Source organism: Xenopus laevis, chromosome 4L (genome assembly GCF_017654675.1).
Source record: "Xenopus laevis strain J_2021 chromosome 4L, Xenopus_laevis_v10.1, whole genome shotgun sequence".
Classification (NCBI taxonomy): Eukaryota; Metazoa; Chordata; class Amphibia; order Anura; family Pipidae; genus Xenopus; species Xenopus laevis.
The window spans coordinates 50,469,966-50,486,043 of record NC_054377.1 but is presented as its reverse complement, the minus strand read 5'-3'; the positions used below and the strand labels follow the sequence as shown (position 1 = coordinate 50,486,043).

The 16,078-nt window shown below is 35.1% G+C and overlaps 1 long non-coding RNA gene across 1 annotated transcript in view; it reads right to left on the bottom strand.

The window, feature by feature from the left end:
* Positions 1 to 6,726, bottom strand: part of LOC108714049 — a 97,081-nt gene extending 90,355 nt beyond the window's left edge. The window contains exons 1-2 of the long non-coding RNA XR_001935292.2: positions 6,606 to 6,726; positions 6,007 to 6,052 (exon numbers count right to left, since the gene is read on the bottom strand). This is a non-coding gene — a long non-coding RNA (uncharacterized LOC108714049). The remainder of the gene's footprint in view (positions 1 to 6,006; positions 6,053 to 6,605) is intronic.
* Positions 6,727 to 16,078: the final 9,352 nt, after the last annotated feature.

The window sequence follows — 16,078 nt, the reverse complement described above, 5'->3', positions numbered from 1 at the left end:
ATTAATGCCTGTATTGTATACTTGGGAACTGATTTAATTCCCATGTACTTATGGCATTGGCACTTATGGTGTAATGTAGTAAAAGTTTTCTGGCATAGGAACTAAAACCAATTAGAACTTTACTTTCAGGCAACGTGTAAATGTTACCTACCGATTGGTTGCTCTGAGTTACTAGAACAAACTTGCAATTGGGGTTTTTAGTCAATAGGAAACAAACATTACATAAATCAACCTCTCTTAAAGGCATTAAAAATGAAACCCCTGTGCTATGATAAAACCAATTCTGGAAACTCAAAAGAAGAAAAACTAAAGGCACGGCCCCCTCATGCTAGGAAAAGCTAGACCCGTAATATGTACATCTCAGTAAGTCTCTACTGGAACACCAATATAACATTATTAATTTTAATCCAATACACTATTTAATATTTTGAAATATAGTGGCAGGCCAGTATATGTATTCATATTATATTGTACATAATGTTTAAATGTGCACCAACACACTTTAATATAGTTAAAGAATACAAATAGGTGTTTTAGTATATAAATTAATATAAATTAATAAAAATGGATTTTTAACCTTTTTGCTAAATCCTGGTGTGCATCTTCGTCTCTGCAAAGTGTGTAATTAGCCATTGAAGGTAGCACCCAAGTATTGCACTTTAACGGTGTGCGTTAGGAGCTTTTTGGATTGTGTATATACATATATATATATATATATATATATATATATATATATATATATATATATATATATATATATATATATATACATATATATATACATATATATATATATTTATATTAGTATTTTGTAGAGACTCAATGGAATACTTCTTTACTAGCACAACTGAAAATGTTTCCCAGGCCGGTATCCCTTTTTAAGGAAGGGGGAGAATTTTTGTGATGAATACCTGATCACATACAGTACTATTCCTTTAGAAAATATTACACTTCATTTTCCTTAATAAATGCTGTTCCATAAACAGGTTCTCATATAGTAATTATAGTAAATACAGTATAGAAATTTTATATTAGATATACAATTAATATTTAGAATTGAGATTTAACAGTTTAATGATAATGGTGTTGGCTCTACATACTGTAAGTTTAACTTTCCTGGTCTACCAAAGAGGGCATACATCAGTAGTTGAAAGCTTACCAGCTGGTCTGAAAGAACTTTTTGTTCATATGTAAAAGCAGATGCCTAGACTAACCAGGTAGCATTGGCAAAAAATGCATATTTGACACACTACAAAGTATTTGAGTAAATCAGTCATCAGCAAAGAAACCTAAACCTACCCCTGTCTTGAAAATTAAGTTTTAAAGAAATTCTTTAAAAAAAAAGAAAAAATGCAAGTGAGAATTGTATTCATAAATCTGTTGCTGTTTGTTTTCATGTAAGAATTGCATAAAACTCACTTGTGCGAGTATTTTCATACAATTCACACTTATTTCAGTGGGGACAATTTAAGTGCTTTGAGTTGCAGAATATTATAGCTGGCACAGTGGCATAACTAGATATTACTGGGCACAACAGCAAATCATTTTTTAGGCCCCCTAAATGTCTAGAGCTTGACCTGTTTTACCAATATTTATTGAAATTGCATATGAATTCAAGCTTCTTGGGGGCAGGGTCTGCTTCCTCTGTAGTTACGCCCCTGAGCTGGCATATGAATATACGCCTCCAACCTTAGTTTGTAATTATTAATTTACATAAATACAGCTGTGATAAAGATATGAATAACAAACAAAATGTATGTAATATATATATATATATATATATATATATATATATATATATATATATATATATATATATATATATATATTTGTGGACAATCGCTGACATTTCGGCTGATACAACAGCCTTTCTCAAAGGCTTTCTCTGTTGTATCAGCCGAAAAGTCAGCGATTGTCCACAAATAAAAATCTATTTATTACTCTTAAGACCTGCGAGTGCGATCTTTAATATCTCGACAGATTCTACTTATCGAGGACTGCACCCAGGCATTGATGACCTTAGTATCGTGAGTGCCGGTTCTTCGTACTACACTATATATATATATATATATATATATATATATATATATATATATATATATATATATATATATATATATATATATATATATATATATATATATATTCAACCTTGGGGAACTTGGTTCTCTATTTAACAGGAACTTGTTAAGCATACAATGTACTGTGGCTCTTTAATGGCATATATATAATTGGATTTAAAAGGGAGATTGTGATTAGAATTTATCTTTTCTCAAAAACTTTGCTAATCTCTAGTAATGGTACACAGAAAATTAGGTGTTATCCTAAAAATTAGGCTTATTTCCCAAATAAATGATACAGCCTTTGCCCTTCACCTATATAAAGTCTAACCCAACTATTCATTTCATTACAGCCCTGTGTAGAAAGTGAAATGCTTGTGTCTATTTTTGCAACAATATTGAATTCATAAAAGAAAAATGCAAACTGTTCTTCACAGAGCCTGTTGTTTGCTTCGCAGAGGGGGTGCATGAATATTTATGGATGTGGGTGATCCGTTCTTTATTAAGATGTTTAGCGCAGCTTGGAAGGCATTTTCTCCCATGTGTTCAGCAAATGCTGATTTTCTTTTAAGTTCTTAATAAGCCTCATAACACTCCCCCGAGTGTGTTTGTGGAAAAACCCTTTGAATATTTATTTATCAAAAACAAAATATTCATATACTTCAGAATGCTAATTTAATTATGTTCAATTAATTCCCAAATTTGGTGCATGGAAGGTGGTGGCGCCAGAGTGGAAAATAACGAGGTCTTCCTAATGCGTGTCTGTGTCAGTCTAGCTGTGTGAAGCATGGGGAAGTCATTGCTGAAAAGTAATAGGAAGGTACAGTGTACAGTATAGCGCTAAGGTCACTTTTAGGTCCATAAATGCTATTTATAGAAAAAATTAGACAACAAAACTATCTGCCCATATTTATGCACAACTATGGCTATTCTATGGATTATTCTTACCCCTATACAGCTAGTTTTTGGTCAAATTGTTCGCCATATGTCTAGCAAGATTAGCGTACAGAATACAGGCATCAAAGCTAAATACACAGACTACAGAGTATATTGGCATCTTGCTCTGACCTGAGTTTACTAAATCCCTACCAAAAATTTTTCTGTTACCTTGATTGGGACTTAATCATTTGATTATTAAATAGATATGTAATCTATTATTTTAATGCAGCATAGTTTCTTTTTTAATGTACAGGTTATATGTTTTGCACATAAAAAGAAAAAATATTGCAAGCAGACCAGTTTAGCCAGAGTAAATACATAGAAATAGATTAAGTGTTTGTATTACACTTTGGCCAAAATGTAGAAGCTTATGTCAGGTTGCCACCATTCCCCAACGCTAACTCCGCGCAGGGCCATGACACGCCTGGGTTGATGTAGTGGGGGGCTGATGATGTCAGACGCAGGCTATGATGTGGCATGGGGCTAGATATATAGTCAGTTTCCCAGGAGCTCCCAGTCATGTGACTTGTGCTCTGATAAACTTCAATCACTCTTTACTGCTGCATTGCAAATTTGAGTGATATCACCCCTCCCTTTCCCCCCCAGCAGCCTAACAACAGAACAATGATAAGATAACCAGATAGCAGCTCCATAACAGAAGATAACATCATCACCCAATAGTAAAAATCCAGGTCTCACTGCAACAGCTTCAGTTATATTGAGTAGGAGAAACAATAGTCTGTCAAAAAGCTCTTTCTGAAAGCACATGACCAGGCAAAATGACCTGAGATGGCTGCCTACACACCAATATTACATCTATAAAATACCGTATATACTTGAGTATAAGCCGACCCACCTAATTTTACCAACGAAAACTGGGAAAACTTATTGACGTGAGTATAAGCCTAGACACAACTACAGCCCTGTCTCCCAGCAGCGCACATTCCGCCAAAGCGACCCCCCCAGCGATCAACCGGACTTCTTTGCAAAGTTGATGGTGACAGAGAATTGCCAAACGGATTACTGTGTGCATTGTCCCACTGTCCCACTACCATGTGCAGAAGGTGCTGTGTGATATTGCCATCACTGTTAATCCTTCATATAACCAACAGAGGGCGCTGTGTGATATTGCAGTCACTGTTAATCTTTCATGTATCCAACAGAGGGCGCACTGTTATTCTTTCATATAACCAACAGATGGCGCTGTGTGATATTGCAGTCACTGTTATTCTTTCATATAACCAACACATGGCGCTGTGTGATATTGCAGTCACTGTTATTCTTTCATATAACCAACAGAGGGTGCACTGTTATTCTTTCATATAACCAACAGAGGGTGCAGTGTGATATTGCAGTCACTGTTATTCTTTCATATAACCAACAGATGGCGCTGTGTGATATTGCAGTCACTGTTATTCTTTCATATAACCAACAGAGGGCGCACTGTTCTTTCATATAACCAACAAAGGGCGCTGTGTGATATTGCAGTCTCTCCCCAAGCGAACTGTTGGTATAGAAATGATTAAAAGTGACTGCAATCTCAGCTACTGCCCACTGACTCGACTATAAGCCAAGGGAGACTTTTTCAGCACAATTTGGATGCTGAAAAACTCGGCTTATACTCGAGTATATACGGTACATTTTTTTTTGCAATGTGTCTTTAGTAATGTTTCTGCAGATTTTTCCTTGTCTAAAGTTGGACATTGCTTTGTCCCTCTCCCCAAAACCTCCCTATCATCTCCAAAACTCATTTGTCAGACTTAATGCCCATATCGGGCTGCAATATCGGGCTGATCCGATCGTGGGCCCTAGGGCCCAACGATCAGATCCTAACGCATGGAAAACGGGGGTCGGATCGCTGGACCGCATCAACCAACAGATGCGGCCGCGATCCGACGGGATTTTTCGTCCCATCCGATCGAGTTCTGGCCGACTTTCGGCCAGATCTCGATCGGTGAAGCCCGTCGGGGGGCCCCATACACGGGCCAATAAGCTGCCGACACAGTCTGTTGGCAGCTTTTATCGGCCCGTGTATGGCCACCTTTAGTCTTCTGTTACATAATAAGATAACAGAATGGCTCGGGGACATGACCTAGTTAGTTCTTATTTAATGGGGACCTGTCAATCAGACATAAAAAGCTGTATAATAAAAGTCCTTTTCAAATTGAACACAAGAGACAAATTCTTTTTTATATTAAAACATCCATACCTATTATGAACACATTTAAAAATCTCATATGTCAATTTTTTCCTTGCCCCACCTCTATGCCTTAGGCATAGAGGCAGAGCAGGCAATTACTTTCACTTTCCATTCTGCACTCCATTAGATGTCACTGCACTCCTCACACCCCCCCCCCTTCCTTACCATCTAACTTTCTAACCAGTGTATAGGCATCAGGTGCCTCATTCTGACTCATAAACAAGATTAATGCAAAGCTTGCCTTAATAACAGTGTTTACAAAATGGCTTGCTGCCTGCTTGCTGTGACTGTGAATTCTCAGACTGAAGGGAACAAGATAATAGTAAATAGTAAAAGTAAAATTTATTTTGCTTGACTAACACAATAAAAAAAAATTTCAAATCCTATTTTATAGAGTGACAGGTCCCCTTTAACTATGGAGCATTGTCTGAACAAGGACCCAAACTGAGATTCTTAATGCATACAATCCAAATGAAAGCAACCAGCTATACTGTTATAATTATTGCTTAATTAAAGGGGAAAGAAGATTTGCTGCACAATTTTCCTTGTGTAAAAATAAAAACAAAAGCCAGCTTGTAACATATTGTCTGTTCCAAAAATATTAGAGCAGAAGCACATTTAAAAATGTAATTTACATAAATTGCAAATACTAGATAAAGCAGTTATTATTACATATTTCAAAACAGAGCTAAGATTGTCATATTTAATTGGTAACAGAATGACAACTTTTCAAGAACATAATGTGGGTTTGCAAACTTTTACGCTGTACACAATGTTTCTTTATGTTTTTAATATTACACTACTCACCAGTGGATACCATGCTGGGAAGTCTTTTTTTCCCCCCTTCAAGTAACTGCAAAAAGAATAATGAACAGTATTGTTTTAGCAGCATTAATGTTGCTTTCCTAAGGCAAAAACTTACCAGTCGAGCATTGCACACATTCATTTAGTTAAAGATACGTAAAGGTTAATTAATGTGGTCATACAAACAGCTTGTAACTTTTTAAGCTATGCCCATAAGCCTAAGGGAAAATGAGAAAGTCTGTTGGCTTCTTTATAGAAGAGCGAATTCAAAGCAACAAAAAGCCATTGATTTTGGAGGTGCAGAGATGTACGGCACAGAATGATAATTCACAAAAGTCTTAGTCCATGACTTAGTGTTTATTTTAAAAATAATAGCAAAGGGGCTTATCATAAAAGGCATTGATCAGAGATCTGCTCAGCGCAGTTTCTTGCAAAAGCCTGAGGTGTATCTCTCAAATCCAACATATTATAGGGTTTCTTGAACTATTCTGATACAATACTAGCAGGAAATTAGAAATAACCGACATATCATTCAGCTTTTTAATACAGGTTTTAATGCTGTATGAACCTGCACCTACAGGCCATGGTTAGTCTAGACTTACATTGCCATTTTATTGGAATATTTTCGTAATGACTGAAATTCAAAGGCAGACTGGATCAGACAGCACTGAGTCAATTTTAAATCCTGGGTTGTATACCTATTAAAGTAAAATGGACAAAAAAGACCACCGGTTTACAGACTGGAGGGATTAAAGGGCCATAATTTCTCCTTCAAAAATGTTTAAAGATTTGTCTACTGTATATGAAAGCTTGCAGTTAAAGGCTAAGAAGGCTAAATAGTCACTGCATCACAGGTTGGCTGGCCACAAAAACCCTGTTTTATTGTACCGAAAAAAAGAAGTTAGTGGTCGTCTTTTGTGCCGAATGCATTGAAATAAATTAGTATATTTTTCTCATGCTAAATGCATTGGAGCCAAACTCATTGGAGTTATTCAGTTCATGATACATGCATTGAAGTCATTGGACATTTTTTCTTCTGCCAAGGCAATGTAGTCAATAAGAATTTTTCTCACAGCAAATGCATTGGACCCAAATGCAATCGAGTTAATGGGAATTTTTTTTATCATCTCAAATGCATTGTCAATGAAGACAATGAGCATTTTTTCTCACTCCAATGCATTGGGGTCACTGGACATTTTTCATATATCAAATGCATTGAAGTGCATTTGTATATTAATCAAATCAAACAGAGAAAAGAAAAGCCCACTGACTCCAACCAATATTGCCTGCCATATCAACCATAAGTTTGGAGCCATCCTCCTTAACATCTATGGAACTGTCTGGGCATTGTGAGCGAATATTTTAGCTAAACAAAGTGGTCCAGTTTAGCTCATCACTAGCAGTTGGGAGGGGTAATTTCCAATGTAGGATACAATGTGCAAAAAAAAAAGACTGGTGAACTTGCTGCTGTCTGCACCAAGTTCTAGACTTTAGATCTAGTGCTCAGTGCAAACAGCATAATTCACAGGGTACAAGTGCTTAGTAAGTGAGCATTAATGGGTCATTGGTGTGGAAGTCTATTGGTGTGTGTACAGTATTTGTAATGGGGCATAAAGTCTCCTGTTGATACCATGGAAAACGCCCTAGGTTATGCTAACATAGGCATTACCTTGTGGCAACTACTATTTTGCTGAAAAACTCTATATATATATATATATATATATATATATATATATATATATATATATATATATATATATATATATATATATATATATATATAGTTTCTCAGTCGCACTCGGATCCGGATTTCTTGGATGTGGGTGCTGGTTCAAATATTATGTATAATATTTATTTGCATAAGTTTGTGTTTATTTGAAAAAGGTCTTAAGGAGGGCCGAAACGTTGGAACACAAACTTATGCAAATAAATATTATTTGATTCACAAAGAAGAAAATGGTGTGCGGCTCTATGTGAAAATTATATATATATATATATATATATATATATATATATATATATATATATATATATATATATATATATATATATATATATATATATATATATATATATATATATATATATATATATATATATATATATATATATACATACACATACACAAAAGTTAGCCCCAGCACTCTCAATACATAACCCCCTAAAAAAATATTCTTGCACAACTGAACTGTAACTTACTTAAAAACAAGACACTTTTAGTTACAAAGCTTGTAAGAGCATGCATAAGCTGACGTGCGCCGTAAAGGAAGTTTTTTTTTAAGAAAGTTCAGTTCAGTTGTGCAAGAATATATACAGGTATGGGATCCGTTATCCGGAAACCCATTATCCAGTTCCGAATTACGGAAAGGCTGTCTCCCATAGACTCCATTATAATCAAATAATCCAAAATTTTAAAAATGATTTCCTTTTTCTCTCTAGTAAGAAAACAGTCGGTTGTACTTGATCCCAACTAAGATATAATTAATGCAATAATGTAGGATAGGAAGGAGCTGACGATCCGCAGGCTTTGCTGCAAAATTCCTTTATTAACACAACATGTTTCGGATCATCATGGATCCTTTTTCAAGTGAAAAATACATGGCAACTTGAAAAAGGATCCATGATGATCCGAAACATGTTGTGTTAATAAAGGAATTTTGCAGCAGAGCCTGCGGATCGTCAGCTCCTTCCTATCCTACATTATTGCATGAGTATAAGTTTGGCCTGGCTGGTGTGGCCTTAATAGGAGAGTGAGCATCTATACGGGTGGAGATCGTTTGAACAAAACTCCATTTTTGTTTTTAAGATATGATTAATCCTTATTGGAAGTAAAACCAGCCTATTGGGTTTATTTAATGTTTACATGATTTTCTAGTAGTCTTAAGGTGTGAAGATCCAAATTACGGAAAGACCCGTTATCCGGAAAGCCCCATGTCCCGATGATTCCGGATAATAGGTCCAATACCTGTATATATATATATATATATATATATATATATATATATATATATATATATATATATATATATATATATATATATATATATATATATATATATATATATATATATGGTTGTGGAATGGTGATGGATGACTTCTTAGACAAACATACTTTAAAAGGCTATAGGAAATTCAAGTCCCACAGTTAGTTAGTATTGGTATATGTATATATATATATATATAGGGAAAGGTGGGTACAAGCTGCACACCTTCAAATGCACAAAAAATACCTGGGTGCTCTGGTTAGAGAATAAATAGAAAAAGCACGTAGTACCGGCACTCCCAGGATTTGCATAAAAAACTCAAATGTTCGATATACATATATATACACATATACATATATATTTATTTATATTTTCATATATGTGTCTTGAAATGTCTATATATGTGTTTTTGTATATATGCATTTCATTTGGAGGGGTTGCACTTGGACAGGTGTATTTTCGAGTCTTTTTTCTTTTTTAAATCATAACTAAGTTTTATAAATCTTTTCACATTGGCTTTTTGCTGATAGTTACATTTTCAAGATGTATGTTTGTAAGTATATGTGATAAAAGCCACCTAGTGAGTCACCCACTAAGTCAGCTGGGAATAAATGCATCCAAGTACTTCAATAGCATATAAGGAACTGGAAAAATATGTCAAACGCTTGATTATTCAAGGTTATACTTTTGTTGCAGTGTGCATTATTAATATTAAGAGCATGATTGTTGCTCTTTTAGTTGGCCCACATATATGCTGCGCATCACATTTTTTACATTTCTAATATAGGTAAAGTCTCTTTGTTTTAATCCAGTCAGTAATTTACAGATTTTACCAAAAAGAAAAACAAAAAAAGTGTTATGTTTGATTTACATCTTTTTTTCTGATTCTGCAAATTTATGTGAATATTGAATGAAGGTAGTGTTGGAAAAAGTTAAATTAATTCAGTTATTTCTATAACCTATGACTAAGTGCCCCTAAGGCACAAAACAAGTAAGGCTTTTGCTGTGATGTTTTTGCCACAATAAAATCTTTTTTTACTACATCAATTTGTGGAGTGTGGTCTGGTATGTGTCAGCCCTTTACTATTTTCATATTTGTAACAAATTGCCTCCCTGAGCTGAAGGTCTGGGCCTTGAGCACCTGGATCCCCCTTTTTCTTGGGTAAGTTGACCCCATTTATTACTGTACCCGACACTGAACATCTTTTCTATATGTTCATTAAAGTCTAGTTGTAGCAGACTTTAGATACGATAATCCAAATTACTGAATAATAGATCCCAAGCATTCTGTATAATAGATCCTATACTTGTATGTTTTAATATATATGTCCTCATGACCTAATATAAGGTTCACCAAATCATATTGAATAACGCACCAAACTAATAAGATACACTGTACGAGCATCTTGCAGTTTTCATGTTTCCTTTTTCTCCAAAGTCGGTAGGTGCTAAGAGCATAGCAGCAATGACAGCATTTCTAGAATTTAATTTCCCTTAAACATAAAAAAAACACCTAAAAGGAAATGAGATATTGTTTGCAGAAATTCAGATCGGTGATAGATGATATGTTAGTACTGATAAATGTTTGTTTTATATCAGATATATTTAAACCTGTCATTTGCTTTATAAAAATATTCACTAAATAAATTCAATGGAAACTTTTGACAAGAATGGATTATATGAAAATTCTTGATAAAGACTTCGGTTACTTCAATAAACTCATGACAGAGCACAGTACAGTAACCCTATAATGAGCCCCCCTTGTCATAAATGGCATATCCAATTCTGCCACAAAAAGTTCAAGCAATTCCCATGTAAAGTTAAGTAAATAGGGCATAATTAATAAAGGCAAGTTTCCTTAAGACAAATGGAACAGTCAAGGTCTTAGAACTTTCAGGTCCCAATGAAAACAAAAGTCAAACTTACTTTTGGCTTCATCAAGTGGGGAACACAATAGATATGGACCTCAGGCTTATTATTATTAACATGTATTTATATAGCGCCAACATATTGCGTAGCACTGTAAAGTAAACTTATATAATACACAAAAGCTATGAATATCTTGTTAATGATATCCTTATAAATGGTGAGATCTGATGTCATCAGTTATAAACAGTCAGTTCTGAGGTCATTTCTGTCACATAACTCACTAAAATGTGTGTATTATAATAAATAAAGTACCCCCAGTTGCAAAATATGAGGATATTAGAAGTTACCTCGGCGTTCCATGACCTGTATAAAAACACTCAGCCTTCGGCCCCGTGTTTTTATATGGTCATGGAGCTCCTCGGTAACTTACAATATCCTTATATTTTACAAGAGGAGGTACTTTATTCTCTATATAATCTAATCATTTACCTGGAGGCTGTACAATCTGAACAGTCCAATTTGGTCCAAGATTTGTGTGTAAATCAGGCAAAGACAGCTCGAAACATCTTCAGAGCTCCCTCTTATTATATTCTACTTCTAGCCACCCTATACTCTTTATAGTACATTGCAATATTTGGATATATAGTAGCATTTCATCTCTTTCACAAGTTATTTAGACAGTTTTACACTATTTATTCATTTTAATGTACCCAGAATTTCTGAATAGAGAACCCTTCTAAAAAAAAAAAAAAAGTATGTCGGTGACATTGGTGTGCTCTAAAGGTGCATATACACCTGTTGACAGAATAAACTATCTGACCAATCAGCCCATGGCCCGTACAGATACAGCCATACAAATTATGGATACATTTCCATTGTTCCATTCCTTCCGGAAGGCAAACGATAGGAACAGCAAGTAAAGAAGAGGTGAACCATTTAAGGGAAGCAAACATTATTGTGCTTAATGAGTAACTCATAACAAGAAGGTTTTAGAAAATGTTAGCCAACATTCTCAATAAATCTTGCAGAAGCAGCAGTAGTTTTAAAGTCTTCTCTACTGGAATCTCACTAATGGATCTTACAACCACCTCCCTAAAATAAGATATTTCTAAATAAGTCACTGTAAATCATCTGCAACATCTTTACCCCTTCTCATTTCTTACATTCAATCATCGAATAATTTACAACCTACTGTGATTAGAATAAATAACTAATATTTATAAAGTTCCAACATATTTTCCAATATTGATGGTATAGGGCCCTACTCACTAGGGCTTACAGTGGTTAAAAAAAACACAACTCTTGTTAATTTTATAAATGTGATATCACTCATTTAGAATTGAAACTGTCATATTGGAAATATAAATTGGCAATGATACTGTACATAAAATGCAAACATTTCTTCTGATTCCTGCATAATTGTGCTATGTTTAACATTAAAAAGACTGTTGGTATGATCCATATTTCAGACCATCATAATAGCTATAATTAAAGGGATCCTGTCATCGGAAAACATGTTTTTTTTCAAAACTCATCAGTTAATAGTGCTACTTCAGCAGAATTCTGCACTGAAATCCATTTCTCAAAAGAGCAAACAGATTTTTTTATATTCAATTTTGAAATCTGACATGGGGCTAGACATTTTGTCAATTTCCCAGCTGCCCCTGGTCATGTGACTTGTGCCTGCACTTTAGGAGAGAAATGCTTTCTGGCAGGCTGCTGTTTTTCCTTCTCAATGTAACTGAATGTGTCTCAGTGAGACATGGGTTTTTACTATTGAGTGTTGTTCTTAGATCTAACCAGGCAGCTGTTATCTTGTGTTAGGGAGCTGTTATCTCATTACCTTCCCATTGTTCTTTTGTTTGGCTGCTGGGGGGGAAAGGGAAGGGGTGATATCACTCCAACTTGCAGTACAGCAGTAAAGAGTGATTGAAGTTTATCAGAGCACAAGTCACATGACTTGGGACAGCTGGGAAATTGACAAAATGTCTAGCCCCATGTCAGATTTCAAAACTAATTATAAAAAAATCTGTTTGCTCTTTTGAGAAATGAATTTTAGTGCAGAATTCTGCTGGAGCAGCACTATTAACTGACTCATTTTGAAAAACAATTTTTTCCCATGACAGTATCCCTTTAAGCAAAGCATACAGTCATAGATGGACTCTCCTAATAAAAGCAGCTATCCCCAACTCAAATTCATTAAAGAAGGCACATATCCAGACAAATGTAAAAACCCAGAGAAAGCACACACAGAACTGCACTATAATGTACAAAATTCTTATGGAACTATTGGGGGGGGGGGCCGTTGAGTGGGTGGAGAGTTTTGTTCCCCCATAGTTCCATTTAAATTTATTGTTTGATAGTGAGGTTCTTCCCCCTAAGCTTTTTACAAACTCTGATGTCATTGGGTACTGGGGTTATTGCTGTATATGCTTTGAAATTTAAAATGTTTTAACCCCCCCCAATTGATTTTTGACAATAAAACTGTAACCTTTACTATGCCGTGCATTTTTATTGGTGGCTTATAAGGTGAGGCATAGCCATCTTAACCACATTCAAGGTCATTCATTGCCCTTTTCATACTGTGAGGATAGTGAGCATGAAAAGAGCTTGTTTGATATTTCCCAACCCACTGCATGACATTTTATGCATTGAACTGCCTGATAATTCACACTATGCCAGAACTGTATTTTGCCAAGGACATTAAAAAAATATTATAATTTATATAAACATACTGAGAGCTGAGCAATGTGTTTTTATTAATCTACTCTTTGTCCTACTTCTTTTTATTAGAAACCCAAGGTCCCTTGGGTGCAAATTCTATGCATATAGCAGAGTAACTGGGCTCTTGTGCAGGCTGTCCCTTTAATAGTGCAAGGGAGCCCTGTCAATGGCAGATTTTGGCACAAAAGGAACAAGACACACAATGTGTTTTTCACCAAATATCCATCTATCCATTTAGCCATTTGGTACATGTCCTATGTATTCATTTTCTTAGATCTGTACTAGGTAAAGTAAATCAAAGTTACAAATTCTTGTAAATGATTGTTGATGCAGACGCACATAAGAAAAAAAGGCAGCTAGAAAATCTATACGTAAAAATCCCATCCATAGACTGGTAAGAAGTAGAGAAGTGCTGAATATAAGGAACAAAGAAAATGACACGTGATGATGAGGTTGTTGATAGCACCCTTCTGTTTGGGTCACTTATCCTTTATGCGCTAAAGCTAGCTTGTATGAAAAATCAATTCCAGAATAAAAAGAGAAAATAGTTTAACAAAACCAATCGAAGCTTTAAAGCTATTTGAGCAGCCAAGTTATAACAATATAAACCTCTTAAAATGTTAGTCACAAAAGAAGGCTTTTGATATTTCTGACAATTTTTTTTCTTAAGATGTAACAGGCCATTAAATTGACCATTTATAAATTTTAAAATACAGACAGATGTGTGGCACTTTCATGATAGGGGAACAGGCCAGGTCTACAAAGAAGCATGGAGCTTAATTACACAAAAACATGCACTTAACAGAGATTCACCTACACAGACAACAAAGGTTGGATAAGAGTTGCGACCATCTTTGCTATCATAGACTGTATAAATAACTGAAAAACTATGGTACACTAAGGTGTAAGGCATAACGTGTTCTTTGCAGGCAGTCCCGTGGATACATACAACATATGGAAGGCATAGTAGGATGGATGGAATTTGCATACAGCAGGAAAAGCTTCTGTTTGAACATAGATCTTTGTTCAATATAAGGAAATGGGGTGGATGTAACGAAGAGAAAGAAGAGTTGAATCACAGTCTTGCAAGTCTAGATCTTCTTGGAGCCATTGATACCTCTGAGAGTAGTACAAAATAGGCATAGTTTTCATGCCAACTATATACAAATATATAACCAGTATATACTTTTTTTAGATGTGTTGAATGAGCTTACCGCTGTACATGGTGGGCCCGGGTGCACAGGCCAGACCAGCAAGGGAAGCAAATACCAGAAGACTTCAAAAGAGGCTGGCACAAGCCTGGGACCCATGAAATAGTAAAGCCAGATTCAGATGGTAAAAGGTTAAGAAAGCTTACATTTTATTTTTCCAAAAATTAAAAACCAAGGCCTGACACATTTCATGTCTACCAGGGACACTTTGTCATAGGCTGAACATTGAACATTACATACACACTATTTAAAAGAAAAATAGCCAATGGGAAGCAATTAGGCAGTGCTACTAAATGTGTCACTCAAAAGAAAACATTCAAATCCGAGGATTCATTAGACACACCCCTAAGGATAATGCGTTACATAGGTTAACTTAATGAGGAAAAACATAATACAAAGTATAAAGTACAAAGTAAATATATCAAAAAAATAGGGAAAAGGACTGACTATTATACATAGCAGGAGATGTCAAAATCAAAATTTAAACCTAGAGGCTGCCTTGTACCTAAGTAAAAGATCCATTTGGTCTCTATTGCGGTCATTGAGCATCAAATGAGCATCAATGAGCATCAAAATAATTTAGACACAACAATTTTGATGCAATCACCAATTTTTATATGCAAGACTATTTTGTCCAAATGCATTTCAGTCAATGGGCGTCCGAATAATTCTGACGTGCGACAATTTAGAATGCGTGACAATTTATTTTTGACTGGCGAATTTTCACAGCAGTTTCATGAATTTGTGGGCGGCGAAACACAGAAATTCGCCGGCAAATCCATGTCTGCCAAATGTATTCGCCCATCACTACTGCACAACTGTTACTGATGAGGGGTCAAAGAAAAAAAAACCTAGCATCTTGTGGGGTTTTTTGCCATTTGCACCCTGCTTTGCTATCAGCAAATCAGCCCTAACATGTTACAGGGGGACACTGTTCCTTGAAATAAAAAAGTATGTGTGTTACATTTTCTTAAGCTGAATTCAAGTGTCTATAGCATTCTTGGTTATTTTTGCATTTTTAGCTTTACTTTTCAGTGATGTTCTCTCCCCCTTATTGACTAAGCTAATTGCTTTACAGTGTGTGACTATCTAATGAAGTGTCTCACAGTAATGATGATCCTTTAATGTTTCCAATGTATTACAGTTTCGGTTATATACTGTTGGATAAAAAAAATGAGAAAATACAGGTTTATTTAGAACAGGGACAGAAAAGATGCAAAAAAATAAAACAGTGGAAATAAAAATAATATTGGTCCGATGGTTTAAAAAATGACAAAGTGGGGATGA